This window comes from Perognathus longimembris, chromosome 15 (assembly GCF_023159225.1).
Source record: "Perognathus longimembris pacificus isolate PPM17 chromosome 15, ASM2315922v1, whole genome shotgun sequence".
NCBI lineage: Eukaryota > Metazoa > Chordata > Mammalia > Rodentia > Heteromyidae > Perognathus > Perognathus longimembris.
In genome coordinates, this window is record NC_063175.1 from 37,808,276 (window position 1) to 37,825,273 (window position 16,998).

At 38.2% G+C, this 16,998-nt stretch overlaps 1 protein-coding gene across 5 annotated transcripts in view; it reads left to right on the top strand.

The window, feature by feature from the left end:
* The window catches only part of Setbp1 (SET binding protein 1), a 349,334-nt gene that overhangs the window by 273,262 nt on the left and 59,074 nt on the right, over positions 1-16,998 (top strand). The gene's annotated exons all lie outside the window — the stretch shown is intronic.

The following is a 16,998-nucleotide window of genomic DNA, read 5'->3' on the forward strand; positions in this document are numbered from 1 at the left end:
TCAGTAGCTAGGATTCCAGGCATGAGCCACTAGCACCTGGCTTCATGACATATGTTGTTTAATATAGCAGGGTGTTTGACGCCTGCATGTAGTTCATTCCTGTCTCCAATGGATCATGTTATCTCTGCTGGCTAATGAAGAGAGCTTTTGCAAAGTGTTTTTGACCCAAGCTTTCATTAAGTGATTTGAAAGTGATAAGGGAGGCACATCTACTACAGGTTCTATTGAAAGGTCTCATACAATCCCCTCTGCTAAACCATTGTGTTAGGCCTAGGAGCACCTTGTGTTTCCATGTAGGACTTTATGGATGGCAGCACCATGACCTAGAACAATGTAGGACCTTGTCAAAAGCCATAGAATTGGTAAAATTCAGCCATGACTGTAATTGTAATTTTACTCTGCAGGCCCCCTGGGGAGTCACTGAAAACCCCTGACATGTTCTGGGAACTGTTAGACTCCAGACTACAGCCTTGATAGGAACTCAAATCATGATCAAGAATTGTGAAAGACAAAGGGAGGAAGGACATGATGGGAGCTATTTTTGTTTATAGAATTATGGAGCTGGATGTACTTTTTCAAACAACAAAACGTGGTTGGGGGTGGGAATGTATGCATAGCCACCTCCCTCAGAAACATGTTCAATTACATTGACGTTTTAGTAATAATAGTTAGCTTTGAGAGCTGACAAAAATGGAAGGTGCTATCCTCAGTGTTTTATATGCTTTTTTTTTTTTCCAGGATTAGTACTAGGAACTAAGCAGTTCTATTATCTCCATTCTACAGACCAGGGAATTGAGGCATAGAAGGCTGAGGTCACTTGCCAAAGTCAGGGTGCTAACAGAGTAAATAAAGATTAATCGTACCTGAGCTAACTAGAATTTGCTCTGTTGGCTGAGCATGTTCTCAAGTCTGCTTTCCAGTGTCTCACACTCAAGAGGGCCCTGAGTTTTCTTGCTGAGAAACAACAGACAAGGAAACAGCCCCTGCCAGCTTGAGTAGCCTTGTCTGGGCTTGAGACAATGGTTAGCCAATAACCTAGTTAAATACCCTACTACTTATCACCCTTTACAACTGGTCTGCAGTGATAGGAAACCTCAAGTGACTTATTTCTGAATTTTACTTTTGCCATTTGTGAAAACTGGTTATTCCTAGCCTATCATATACAAGGTAGAAGATCTAAATGCCCGATGTGGTATAACTACAGGTGTACAAGGTAATCTGTTAAATTTTCATTATTATTATAACTACAACTAGTCTATTTTTGTTGTTTTTTTCATTACTAGTAGTCCCCGTTAACTAAGGAAGATATATTCCATGATACCCCCCATCCCCAGTATACTCTTGAAACCACAGGTAGTCCCAAGACCCATCTTTAATATCTAAACACATTTTTATGACAAAACTTACAAATTAGGCAGGATAAGATTAACAACAATAATAATAATAATAAGAGAAGAATAACAACATCTCTAATTCAAGTTACATGAATGTGTCTGCTCTCTCTTTCTCATGAAAAGTCTTATTGCACTATACTCACCCTTCTTCTTCTATACAATAAATAGTTCACTGGAGACTTTTCTCAGAGGAAAAGAGGGGACATTTATAGACTTTCTGTTTTAAAGCAATGAAGAATATATTTTGTGCCACAGGGTAGTAAAAACACCCACAACTATAAAATGGCATTGTACATAACCAAGCCTCTGTCCTAGTAGAGGTTTCTCCTAAAGATGATCATGTGTCTTGTCCCAGAAACATCATCAGGATGAACTTATTTGTTGTCCTTCTACAAAAGAGCCTACTGGGTTAATTTTTTAACCATTCTGTGGTCACAAAGATTTGAGACATGTTAATAAGAAAAGAAAAAACGCAAGCACTCGTGAAGCCATTGGCATGTAAGTTGCCAAATAAAAGTCATTCCTGTCTGTCTAGCAATGACCATTAAGTAACCTCGACCCTGGGACAGCTTCCTCTGCTCAGAAGTTTTTAGAGACCTCTTGCAGATTCTTTCAGGGACTACCACAGTCTTTTGAATGCTTGAAGTGTCTTTGTCTTTGGAAGGAAGATGTGATTTATAGATGCAGCCAAATCACCTAGAGCCAAGTCTGGCAGAGAAGTCAAGACAGGTAATGTTCATTTAGAATTACCTATTTTAGATCAAGTATTGCCAGAGTTTTCTCAGGGATGAGTGGTTTTGGTTTTCTTAGTGAAGATCAAACAGTTTGTTATCTTTGAAGTTGCATTCGAAATACACATAATTAAAATTTATTGTTTGTAACCACAGTCGTCCCTATCCACATTTACTACTGCATTTTAGCAGTGTAGCGTGTACTCCTATGAATGACAGTATAGGCATTTGTGCATTTCATGTACATAAATATGCAGATCAAAGCACAGACACAGACTGACATGTATACATAGATACAGCTATATATACCGTTTCTCGTGGGACATTTTTCACTGCCTTTTCCCAGGCATAGTTTCCAGAATTCTCTTATAAATGTAGACCTTTTTAATTGTTGATATTCCTCAAAGATAAGCAATTCTTAGCCTTTTCTTTTTTAAGGTTACATACTTCTTTTAGAATTTGCTGAAAATTATGAACTCTTCAGTAGAAAAAACTAGGAATATAATATGGGAAGAACAGAGATGGATATCATGTTCTGAATTTTTGGCGTAGGATTTAGAAAGAAAACTGACTTAAATACACTTAAAATGTCTTAAATGACTTAGAACTTTCAAAAAGTAGGATTGCATTAAAATGACTTTCTATTAGAAGCTATGCAGTATATATTGTATAGTGTTTTTAATTAATTAATGAAATGTGATAGCACTAATAAGACTAAGAAAAAGCAAATAGTAATCGAGAACAAAAGGCATTTCTTGGTCACTTTGGATGGAAATGTGGAAAAAAATTGTATGAAAGAGTTCTACTTTAAAACACAGCAAGTTATGTTTTAAAACCGTTCAAAGAAGTTGAATAAAGTCTAAAAGAGCTGTTTAAATGTATATCCCAGTAAGGGTTGGGCTAGAGATTAGTAGAGATTAGAGATTTTTTAGAAGATAAAACTGGTCAACAAAGTAAGTAGTCTGAAAGTTGATAGCTTTTCTAGGGAAATCTTCCTATCCCTGGATTTCCAGACTTTCTTTATATATATATATATATATATATAATTTGGCTCCACAAAAAGAACAAAAGACAGGAGCTAGGAATAGGGCTTAGTGATAGTGTTTGTTTAGCACACATGGGTTCGATTCCCCAGTAACACATAAACAAAAAAATTGTTTTAAATTTTAAAAAGAAGAACAAAAGACAAGTGTCCCTGTAATATATTTTTTAAAAAACATGTGATCCAAAATGCCTTCAGAAAGACTGGATTATGAGGCAAATTCTTAACAATAGGCCATAACTTGTGCCACAAAGACAGACAAGAATCTTCTCTGTCTTTGTTCTGGTTGCAGGAACCATTTACCTCTGAGATGTATTAAGCCCAAGACAGTTGTCACATGAGTAGAAGTCAAAAGAGTTAAGTCCTTTGTGGCCTAAAAATGACCAAGTCAAAATTTTAGCTTCAAATGCATCAAACCTCAGGCATCTGCCAGAAGCACATTATCTCTGGAGAAAATGTACTTAGTGGCTATGACTCAGAGAGCTCTCACACATACATTGTGAGTTGTGATAATATACCGTTGCATAAAATGCACTACACATCTCATTTCTGCTGCTTCTGTAAGAGTCAGCAGAAACAATAAAGACTAGAATTAGACCCATTATATCTTCAAAAATGAGTCACCTTCAACTATAAGTTTTTTCAATTTAAAAACTTAGCTGGACAATAGGTGTGAAAAGTATATACAATGCAGAGAAAACGGCAAGAAATCATAAGCACACATAAAGAGAATCATGGGATGAACCACAGATTGTCTCTACATCTTATTTAAGGTATTGGAAAGAGATATAGAAAGAAGAAAGGGAAGAGAATGTTGAATATGTCCTAAAGAACTTCCACAATAACTGAAAGGCGTGGAAGCTCAGAATCAAAAAGCTAAGACATGAGCCAGCTGCAAATGACTCACATCTGTAATCCTAGCTACTCAGGAAGCTGAGACGTCAGGATTTCAGTTCGAAACCAGCCCAGACAGGAAAGTTTGTGGAACTCTGGTCACCAATTAACCACCAAACAGTCAGAAGTGGAGCTGTGGCTCAAGTGGTAGAACACCAACCATTAGCCCAAAAGCTCATAGACAGCACTAAGGTGCTGATTGCATTAAAAAAAAAAAAACATTATTATTGGAGATAGTCTATAATCATACAGTAGCCAGGAAAAAGAGACGGATAACCTTAAAAAAATTCCTAAGTATTAATCTTTGGTCAGCTTCTCAAAGGTTAAACATAAAATCCTGTAAGTAACTGAAATTTATCTTTGCAAGGCATTGAGAAAAATAACATCCTGCTAGATAAATATTTAGAACATTACCATCTTTCAAAAACAAGACTACAAATATTGAAGCCCAACAAAACTGAGAATGTTTGTTGCCACTAGAAACTTCCTAACGTATGTACTTTGAAAGAAAAAACATATTATCCCTTAAATTTGAGATGGGAAAAGATATATAGTAAGAAAAGAGAGTATAAAATTGTAGATAATTGGATTAAATACACAAACATGGGCTGTACAAGAAATAGAAATATTATTCAACTTGTATTGTTAAGGAAAAGATAAAAGTAGTGAATAGTTTAAATAATCAAGTTAAAAATACCTGAAGATTTCATCATTGTTTTAGAAATGGCTACAGATATTAACTGTCAGTATTAGTTCATAAAGGCTGGGCATCATGGCTCACGCCTGTAATCCTAGCTACTCAAAGGGCTGAGATCTGAGGATAGTGGCTCAAAACCAGTCCAGGCAGGAAAGTCTGTGAGACCTATCTCCAGTTAATCACCAGAAAACCAGAAGTGGAGCTGTGGTTCAAGTGGTAGGATGCTAGCCTTGAGGTGAAGAACTCAGAGACAGAGCCCAGGCCCAGAATTCAAGCCCCTGGACTGATCCAACACACACACACACACACACACACACACACACACACACACACACACACATTCATGGAGTTGAGTGACTGTCTAGAAAAACCAATAAACAGATCATGCTAGTGATAACTTATAAACCCTCCATGAGAGGGGAGAATGCAAAGACAAAAGAAATACAAAAAAGAATATGTATTAGAAGTTGGGAATTGTATAGATAGAAAGTAAAAATAATCTAAATCAATTATAGCAAATATAATAAAAATTTTGGCAATGATAAAGTCACCTAAGAATGAATATTTTAGACAATAGCCTTGTCTTTATGACTGTACATGATAAAACTGAGAAGAAGCAGAGACTGGGCAGGGTTTCTTATATAATTGCACAATGGTATCCAGACAAGAGACTACTGAAACTGAAGGCTGGACTTGAAACTTCTCCCAAGCTTTACTCAGATGTGAGAAGGTATCTCCACTAAAGGAAAAGAGGATCTTTTGCAAGCCTACCCAAGGTACTTGGTAAGAGATGGGGTAATATACATGGTCATGACAAAGTTATTAATAACATGATGTGTCTTAAAAGGGGTAATAGTACTTATAACCTGTTGTGTTCTTTACATTTGTAAATGAGCATATGGAGAACATAGTCTTCAAATATACATGTATGTTCACATGTGCAAATAGCACATTCAGAAATTACATGTATAAACTTAAAGTTTGCATATCTAAATGGAATATACACATTCTACAAGTACATATGCTGTATTGTTATACGCAATCATATATACATATGTATACACACACACACACACACACACACACACACACACACACGTCAGTCCTGGGGCTTAAACACAGGGCCTGAGCACTGTCCCTGGCTTCGTTTTGCTCAAGGTAGCACTCTACTTGAACCACAGTGCCACTTCTGGCTTTTTCTGTTTATGTGGTGCTGAAGAATCGAACCCAGGGCTTTGTGCCTGCTAGGCAAGCAATCTACTGCTAAGCTACATTCCCAGCCCGATCTTATAAATTTTAAAACATGTAAAATTAAGTTTCTGAATATGGCCAGTTCACTAACTACAAAAAGTTACTAGCCATAGATTTTCTACATACGGTTATATGTTCTCTTGAGAAATATTTAAATACTATATACAATATATAGTAGTACATACAAAATAGATTATCTGTCTACACATGTGTATGGATATACATGTACATATCACATATAATCTTGGTAAACTACAGCAAAATATCTTTTACCAGCTTTGAGAAAATCAAAATTCGGTAAGCTCACAGTGAAGTTTAAATGAATCCCAACACCCAGTCAGGCTTTATGTTATATTAGATATCAAGTGGCTACTATCCTGGCTACTATTTCTCACTCTCTCTAAAAATATCAAGTACTTGGGAAACTGCAGCAAATAGCATGTTTACACAAGGCCTGATGGCCAGGAGCAATGTTTGCCTTGGAACATGAAAGGCCCCTCAGAAAGAATGAGAAAAACCTCAGAACCCTGAGCCTGATCATATGCCGCCTGGGTCTGTGTCAGGAAAGCAAGCTCTCCATGGAGGAGGTGCTTGCCCTTGTGGAAGAGAAACTTGCCCTGTGGATTTCAAAGGCTTTGCATAGAAGTCAGCTTCTTTCCTTGATTACGCCAGCTTGCAGAGCCACCTTAGGGAAGTGCCATTCTGTCCACATGTGCCCATGACTGACAGTGAAAGGAAATGTGTACAGTCACTCCTAGGTACTAAGCAACTACCTAGCTCTTGAAGATGAAATGATTGATTGACTCTAAGACTTCATCATAATTTCCAAAGGGCTCTCACCTAAGTGAGCCCATTTGAGCTCCAGATACTGAAAGGAAGAGAAGGAGCAACAGATATTAGCATTTCTCCTTTATGACCTGGAGAGATCCTCATATCCTGAGAGATAAGATGCCTCTTCTAATGCCAAGTCAGGTGGAACTTCTGGCCTCCAGTGTGGTGTCCTTGCTTCCCATTCCATACAGGAGTGGGTTAAGACAGAAGCAAGGAAGATGTTCGATAAAACATGTACTCCCAACCTTATGTATGTAACTATAACCCCTTGTATATCATCTTGATAATAAAATTAATTTTTTTAAAGAAGCAAACTAGGTAAGGGAAATGTGGGGGGGGGGGGGGAGAAGAAGGGACTGGTTAAAGAAAAGAAGCACAAGTACCTGAGCTGGAGGATATATCCCAGTAAGTTCCCAGTGAACTCTACCATTTACTAAAAGGCATTAGCATTAAGGGCAGCATTTGCCATGGAAAAAATGGCCTGAGTGGGACTGAGTGTTTTAGGTCCCTCAGCTCCAGGACCATTTCTTTATTCTCTGTGCCACCATTTTTACACCACACTAGTAGCATCCACACCTATGCCAGTGGCTGATGTTCCAGCACTTTAGAATTGGCAACCTTGCTTCTCTAGAGAGATCACTTCATGGGCACCATGATGGTGGGATGTGCTTACACCTTCCCAGAAACCTGTTATCTCAGGACTCCACTCTCCAGCAAGCACACACCTCCCAGTGTTGGAACAAACCCAGGCCTTATGTTTGGCCTATTTGCCAGTTGGCTCTCAGCTCTAATCCTTAAGTACTGGAGCCTATTGCCAGCCTGATGATGGGTATGCCTATGTAACTGGTTGGGTTTTTTTTGTTGTTGTTTTTTTTCAAAGTTCTAGCCAAGCCTTGGAAAGATGCACTTGGAGACAAGAGCAAACATGTTCCCCTTGGGTAGGGGTCAATAGACAATAGTGCAATTCTTGGGATCTAAAGACTGAGCGGGGTTTTTTTGTTTCAAGGAACTTTTGATCTGTATTGCGTTAGTGTAAATTGGAAATGGATACCATATCTTTAATGCTAATTAGGCATTGCATTACTTAGTCTTCCAGGCCCCATGTAAATAACAATTAGCAATAATTTAGCAGTTGTGCATGCTGGCATCTTCTAAGCCATACCATTGTATACTATTCCAAATTCCTTTGCATTAATTAGGATCATAAGCCAATCAGTACTAATTAGGAGGAAAATAAGTATAATAATAAATGAAACAAAATTAGTGATTTGTATCTGGTTGCTAGTTCCTTCCCTCTGCAGTTCATCAAATAGTCTTAATGCATAGGAACTTCTTGTAATTGAAACTAATTATGAGGTTTCCCCTGCTACTTTGAGCCTCATGTTCAAATCCCACGAAGCTCATTAAATAAGTAACAAAAGTGGAATCTTTAGCACATATTGTAACTTGGATCACGTTAATTAGCACCACACGCAAAAGGCAGCAAGAGGCCTTTTAGCAACCTCTGGACTACTTAAAGGAAAGGGAATCTGAGATCATTACCATTCTTTAGTGGTTGTAAGAAGCCAGGCAGGTATGGCCTGGGCAGTGTGTGAAGTCTGTGAGGACACAGGGATGATTCAGGGCAGACAGGACCAGCACTCCAAGGCTAATACCCCTTGGACTGGGGCATTTCCAGCAGGTTCAGTTATGTATGGAAAACATATGCCTAGGCGGGTAGTCCAATTAAAGGGGAGTCACTTCCCTACTCTGGACCTTGCCCCATATTTGGCTGCTTGGCTGCTTCGTGCTACCTACCTCTCTTCTATGTTGGGCTAGCAGGAGAGCTTCTTTTCCCTTCAAGGTTGAGTGGTAAGCACTGAAGACCCCCAAAGAACTCACTTGCCCTGCACTGTGTGGAATTATATACACATAAACCCATGTGTCTGTTTCTAGTCAAACATATGTACCATTCCGTAGACATATTGACTATATTCACAGCTTCCAGCGCTGATCTAAATGACTGCTGCTCCTTTCCATATCCAGCTAGATCTGTAGAAAGCTCTTGAGGCCTTGATGAGAAGGTGCTGGAGAAATACATTCACCCACCAATGTGTCTTTTGCCCACTTCTCTGGGCTGTTTAGCAGTCAAAAGTTAAGCAGTCAAGATGATACTGGAGAAAGTTGTACACAAGGAAAGAAACCCACAGAAATATTGGTTTGTAGCATGCCCACCATCTAGCAGTTCCATGAACAATAATATTTACTGCTTATGAGAAGTAGTGCTAAGGTAACTAACAGAAAACACTTATTACTCTACCAATCCCATGTTTCTTCCTTGGTGGCCATGATAGGTAAAAAGACATGACAAGCACTTTCCAGACAGATAGATGAATTGGAGCTAATGGCATCCTGAGCCATTAACATTAACCGTACGTATTCAGGGGGGAAGAATCTTCTAATTCTTATGTGATGAACAGTTCATAATCCTTAACACCTTTCTCACTTCAGCGAAGGCTTCATCCCTCTGGAATGCATCTCTTAGTGTTGGAACTTCCAGACATCATTGCTTATTTTCTCTTTCTACTCCTGTAACTGCTTACCACGCTGACACCTATACATACATGGTTCCAAATTGTCTGATGGTAATCATACAGTCAAGAAGTAGATCTCCCTAATCAGATCATTAGTAACTCAAGATCAGGGATCTTCATGAGGTGTACTCCTTTTCAGCCCAATAGGCTGAAAACAAAAACAAAGTCCACAAGAAGTTTTCATTTGTTAATAATTAAGCATTCAGACAAGCTCACCAGATTCAGCATTAAAATGGTACTATAAAGGTATAAAGATATAAGTATTCTTATGTGGCTCGCAATATTTTAGGTATTATGAAGTGTGAGTGAATAGAAAAATAAGAAGTCTACAGTCTTAACCTTAGTCGCTAAGTAATGCCTGAAGAGAATCTAGAACACCAAGTATTCATTTCACTGGCATTTATTTTATGCAGTATTAATGGATCATGAACTTGGAGCTTTGTCTATTTACATACATGGGATATAAAATTAGAACAACCTCTAGATAGCTCATGGGAACTCCCTTGCCAATACTCCATCTTAAAGGCAAAACTATTAGTTATTAGTTTGCCAAGATTGCTACAAACCAGCTGATATGGATAATCCATTTCATACTGGTTAATTCCACTTGTGTATGCACAGCCTCACATGAGATACTTTTAAGGACATAATTCTGTGTCATGTAATGCTGGATAATTAACAATGACACTAATAAGATATTGCTATGCCCTGCCACTAGTGGTTTGCAATCTAAGAGATCTCTATGACTGAGCACAGTGAAATGAAAGACAGTCAAATTAAGATGTTGAACCAAGAGAAGGAAAACAGGCAAAACATACAAAGTTTGTTAGTATTTCTCATTTTCTTATTTTAGTGAGGATTAGAGTTTTCAATATTATTAGAGCCATAGTATAATGCTACATTATACAACAGTGATCTATGTACAGGCTTGGCTCTATCTGACTTCCTTGCCGGTATGAAGGCCAACATAGGTGCCCAGGTAATGTTTAAATAAGAGGTCAAGGGATCTGACTTGACATGCAGGTGTCTTGGCAAGGCTCTGTGCCAAAACACCCATCCCCAATATAGGATGAAACAGGAAGCTGGTCTTCGTAATTATTGGGGAGGCTGTATAGACTCTGGATGGGGACAGACAAAACACACTCATATTACTATGAAGTGTCTAGACAGAGGCATAGTTGCAAGGGAAAAGCAAGACTCAGGAATGCAAACCAGTCTCAGGAGCCATCAAGATGCTGGGCACCCCAAGAATTTCCCTGAAGCCTGAGCACTTTCCTCCTGGGAAACAGAGCCCAGTGGTGTAGAGAGAACTTGGCTAAAGAGAACCTTGTGTATCTTTAAAAAGCTTCCTACTTTCTGTCAGATCAGCTCAAAATATGTCTGTCTAAATCTTGGTAAATACATTTTTAAATTAAAAAAATTACCTGTGCACATTTTAGGCTTTATAAGGAAACCTCTCAGAATTCTACAGTGTTTTGTCATATAATTTTGGCTTAAAAAAAGAAGAAAGCAGAAAAGTTATAAGAGTATAACTAAGACTTCAAACAGGCTAAGATGTTGCTAAAAATATATTTGGCTAGAGCAGTAAATTACTAGAAATGCATACAACATAATTGTGCGTACACACACAGACACACACACACACACACACACACACACACACAAACACCTAGCAAGCTTCACATAAGAAAGAATGCATGCTTACACTTTGATCTACTTAAATACAGTACTGGGTTACAAAGACCAACTGAACAACAAAGATGAGGCCAAAATGTACTGAATGGGTGACCTCAGCGTAATGGAGGTTATAACAGTCTAGGTTCTGACTGCCTTACAAATAGATTGCTCCCTTAGTATGTGTGCACATGTTCGTTCAGCCATTAATTCTCAATTTGCTAAACACTTCCTGTGAATCCAATACCACACTCAGTGCTGGAACTAATCACAGCAGCATTGCCTAGGATTGGAACATAAAACTGAAAGTCAGACCCACTTGAGTTCAAGCCTTGGCTGCTTCACTTGGCACTCCAAACTTTTTTGGTAGGTGACATCATCAAGTCAGAGTTTCTATTTCCATAAAAGAGGGCACTGTTCATTTCTCAGGAAACTTTTCCAGGTTTGAGTGGTACCAGGGTATGTGAATAAAGTGCAGAATTAGAGGGAGCTTCTCCAGGTTGCATCTCCAGATTGTGTGCTAACGCTCCCTCTCCACCCCCCCCAAAAAAAAAGAAAAAAGAAAAACAAAGAAAAGAAATTGAAGGACAGTAACTTGCCTAAAAATACCTGAGATTCAACAAGTCAAAAACTTTGCCCACCAAAGCTCCACTACTACACATTACTATTTTCTTTGGAGGGGGAAGACATTCTCCATCATAATTAAGTTCTCTGCATCCTTGCCCCTCTCCACTCATCTCTCTCCACCATCTAGCCACAAAGATGAAAGGCAAAAAATGAGCATTCCAAAAATCCATGGCAGAATCTATCTTTTTAGTGTATATCTGCATAGGACAAAGAACAGAAAAGAGTATCTTCTCTCCCCCCCCCCCCACTTCTTTCTTTCCTTTGTTTTGTTTAGTTGGTTGAGAACAGATTACATTCTTGAATCCTTTGCCATGTTGTAAACAAGGCTGAGCACACAGCATTCCTCCTGGAGCACATGTTATGTTTTAAATATACAGTCCCTTCTCCTCTGGAATTCAATGTTGCCTCAACGTTGTTCTTCCTATTCACTTGGGATTGATTTTAATTTGCTGGTATCCACAATGACCAGGAACTGAACACTTCTTTATCCTTTCTTTTCGTTCATCTCTCCCTCCACACTTTTGTTTATTTATTTATTTATTTATTTAGAATTAGATTTTAAACATCAAAGTATTCTTTTAAAAAATTTCTTGTAAAGGTGATGTACAGAGAGGTTACAATTACATAAAGTAACGAATACATTTCTTTCTGAACAGTGTTACTCCCTCCCTTATTTTCTCCTATTCCTGTCTAGCTCCACCCTCCCTTCCCCAAGTTGTAAAGTTCATTTACAACATACTGTCTAATGAGTTTCACTGCTGAATTGGTTCACCCATTTCAAGGGCAATGTCAACTCTTAAATATAGTATTACCTTGGGTGGAGTAATCTTCATATCTGTATCCATAGCCCCTAGTTTATTTCTGGCATGTTGTTATTTCTTCTCCAATACACTTATACCTCAGTAATACCCTCAACGAGAATACACTATTAAGTTTCTTTTCTTTATATGGAAAACTGTTCTTTTCACCTTTATAGGCCACTATTAAAGAGTTAAAGAAAATGTCATTTTGGCAAAGCCAGTAGAATCCTGGCTGAAAAATAGAAGAGAGGGGTTCTTAACCTCTCACTACTTCTTTAGAAAATTGTAGTTAAGGGCTTGAGTTGATAAGGCTGGGCTAGCGATAAATACCTTGCTATATAGCAGATGTTGTATTGATATTTAAGAAATATACTTATATAGATATTTGTTTATCTAAACAAATAAATCCCTATCTTAATACATTATATTCCAAAAAGCCATTGTTACTCAAAGTGTTCTAGAATATTTCTAGATTTATTTTGTGACATGTTTTATGTTTTTTTGTTTTTTGTTTTTTGCTTTGGCCAGTCCTGGGGCTTGGACTCAGGGACTGTCCCTGGCTTCTTTTTGCCCAAGGCTGGCACTCTGCCACTTGAGCCACAGTGCCACTTCTGGCCGTTTTCTGTATATGTGGTGCTGGGGAATTGAACCCAGGGCCTCATGTATACAAGGCAAGCACTCTTGCCACTAGGCCATATCCCCAGCCCCCTGTATTTTCTTATAAATATTTTAAATATAGGAAAAAAATCTTCATCTTCTGGTAACTGAGAAATACATATAAAATAGGGAAATATATGTATATACACACATATACATATATAAACACATATATTCACAGATACATACACATGTAAACACACACACATATGCTTTCAAACACCACCTCCACCTGTGCGCAATATTGGTGAATCACTGAATATCATGATTCATGAGTATTGCTTGAGGATCCTGAGACAGTCTTAGTTCACTGGCTCATAATCTACTAAGAGTATCTTTAGAATGAATAATTGGTTTTTCATGATGTCTTACGTGTGTGAGTCCAGGCCCATTAGGTGGGCCTTTGTGCTATTCAAGTCTCAGGAACAGATTTTAATCTCCAGTGTCTAGTGTTGTCACCAGCAGGCTACATGATAATATCTGTCTCCTATGGGTGCAAACTCAGCGCTTCTTACTGTAGCCATGCAAAGAGGCAGATAGACCACTCACATTTTCTACAGTAAAACCACAATGAGTCCAACAAGAGATTCCACTTACCACATTTGATGTTGGAAGAACAGTGGTATCTGGCAAAAAAAAAAAAAAAGCCACAATCATTTGAAATCTATTTTTAAGTTCTTTTTTTTCTAATCTTTACATGACTTGGCTATGAAGAAACCCATATATGTGTGTGTGTGTATGTGTGTGTGTACACACATATATAAAGTAGTTTATATATAGAGATACAGTCTCTTTCTCTCTCTCTCTATATATAGACCACTATAACTATATATAGGTATATACATATGTTAGTCTAACGTAGTGGCTCCATTTTTCAAATTGAGAAGAAGAGTGGCCATACTTAATGTTGTGCTCTATGATTTGGGTGTGCATTATCTTCTAGTAAGAACCTATCTCATTTTATCAATTGTTCTCCTCTGGGGGAGATTTAGCTCCCATTGTCACTGAGTAGAATCTACACACATTCTCATCCGAACTGGTGGGATTTTCTACTGATATCTAAAGAGTACAGGAATACAGACAAGCAACTTATAAGCCACAGGAGAGACCCCTGCCCTGTAACATCGAAGGTCCCTATGCCAATGCCAAGTGTGCTACCTGGTGAGAATCAAGGCAATACCTTCCATAAGGGTGGACATAACCCTGACCAGTTGTTCTTGTCCTCCTCAATCCTTACTACGGAAATTGGAGTGTGCTCCAAGTCAATATCGCCTTCGAAAACCAGTTCAGCTTTTCTGCTCCCATGTTTGTGTGAGGACTGGCCTCATTTTCCTCTGTGCATGGTACATCTTGTCCCAGAAGATATGCAGAAGACCTGCAACATCTCTCTATCACATCCATGTTTTTGTAATCATCATATTCTTTAGTGAGGTGCCGGTTAAATAATCAAAGACTATTAAGTGAGAAAAGGCTAGTTATCTTATATAGGAAGATAACCAGGAAACAGGAATCTTGAGAATTTGAATAAATCTCCAGGTACTTGGAAATGTAACAGGATTACAACTTGATCTCCTGAGATCTACTGTAGTGTTCATTTCACCACGTGGGTTTTACCACACTTCTGTTCTGAGAGCTGATTGTACCCAGCTTGTAATGGATTTCTTTGCATGCCCAGGCAGTAAAATCACAGGCTTCACTCAAGGGTAAGAGCTTATTTCTTTCTTTCGCTGGACCCTGCAGCGTCTCCGAAGTATAAAGCTCAATCTTCTGACTTTTTTTTTTTTTTTTTTTTTTTGCTGAGATTAGAGAATGGTTTTCTGTCTTCAGTTCACTCACAAAGTCATTTTTGAAACATCATTAATTGACATTGAGAGCAAACCTGATAAGCTGTGCCATCATCACAGTCAAGAAACATGCCAAGAATACAGCTGGTGTGGGACAAAGGAATTTCATAGATCGGGATTGTTATTTTTAAAATAAATAAGTAGAAGAAGCTCAGTGATCTGCAAACAGCTATTAGGGTTTTTCCACAGTAGCTCAGTGAAGGAATGAAAGCAATATTGTGACAAAACAGACTAGCCTTCATCACTACCCAAAAAAAATGCTATACTGAGAAAAATATAACCCGAGTTTACTCATTAGATACATCCTTTTTTTCCCTTGAAATTTACTAATATATAAAAGACTTGACAGTTAACCCTGGAATGTCTTCCAAGTTAAACTTTTTCAAATCATACTTTAGTTCACCATACATGAAAGGAAATATAGTATTGATTATTTTCTAGTGGGAAGACTTAAAAAGAAAAATATGCATTCTCCTGGATGGAAAGACAGCTTAGTTTAAGAGAATGTCAGTAACAAGTCTAATGGGGATAATAGACTCTTAAAATTGGTAAGAAATCTCTAGGCTACTCAGAGGAGCACCCAGAGTGATTCACATCACACCAGAACTCAAGACTTGGGAAAATTGATGGTCTTTCCTTTGGTTGGAGTTGACAGGATACAGAGCCACTTGCAGATTCACCAAATTCTGGAACGAGCTTTAAATGATGTTCTTTTCCTGACTCAAGCTCTCTTTTCTCTATAAAAATATTTTTAAAAATTTTCCTAACTTGCATATTTTTTCCTTTCGTTATATGTCCCTGTTTAACATATCATCCCTTGTTACACCCTAGAACCTTGATTGTTCCTTATAGCTTTGTTAAGACTCTCTGTAAATATATTTGCTTCCTAGGACTACCATAAGGAACAACCAGCAGCTGGTGAGGGCTTCAAGCCACAGGTATTCATTGTCTTATTGTTACAGAGGCAGGAAGTCTAAGGTCATAGCATCTGCACAGTAAGTTCCATTTTAGTGCTTATCTCCAGACTGTTCCAAACTGCTCTCCTGTGTCTACTGATTTGCTTGCAGTTTCTGACATCCCTAGGCTCATGGAAACATCACCTTACCTCTACCTTTATCTCACATATTTTCCCATGTGTATCTCTTTCTTCCAATTTCCCCATTTTGTAAACATGCCAGTTATATTTGACTAAATCCCGCCCCCCCATGATTCCATTTTCAACATCATATTAGTTAAACAAAATACCTGAGATTAACTTACAGGAGAAAGAAAAATGATGGACTTGGCCCGTAGTTCTAAAGGTTCCCTGCCAAGACTGAGTGGTCTCATTGCTTTGGGCAAGGTGAGGATAACAAATCCTGATGAAAGTGTTTGGTGTATCTCATCAAACCACTTACCTCACAAACATGGAAGCAAGGGACAAGGAAGGCATACCCCAAATAACCAAAGCATCTCCAAAGAAGACTTGTCTTCTAATACTGCCACACTGGGAATCCACCCTTTACCACATGGACTTCTTGGGCCAAAACTAAACCATAGCACTGATTACCTCCCTAGTGACTATCTCCACATAAGGTCAAGTGATGAATATATGTACTGAGAGATACATTTTCATCCCCAATAGCAACTTAACTTTAATGTCTCGAGGACAGGAATTGTCTTATATTCATATGAGATCCATTATACCAGGTAAACTGGATGTGCAAGTCCATTGATTGATTAGAGGTACAGTGTGGGGCCACAATGACAGTCAGGGTATGACTTGTAGTGGAGCTGCATAGAGCTGTTTGTTTGAGATTATCATTAAAGAAATGACATCAAAATATTTTTATTTCCTTTATTTTTAAAGAATTACACTAAATGAGATCTCAGAGCCTATTACACTTCAGTTAATTCATTTGTAACTCCTTGCTTACCACCCAGTGTGTATACTTGTAGATTTATTGGCACAGTCTGGCTACTACAAATGAGGAAAATCATGCA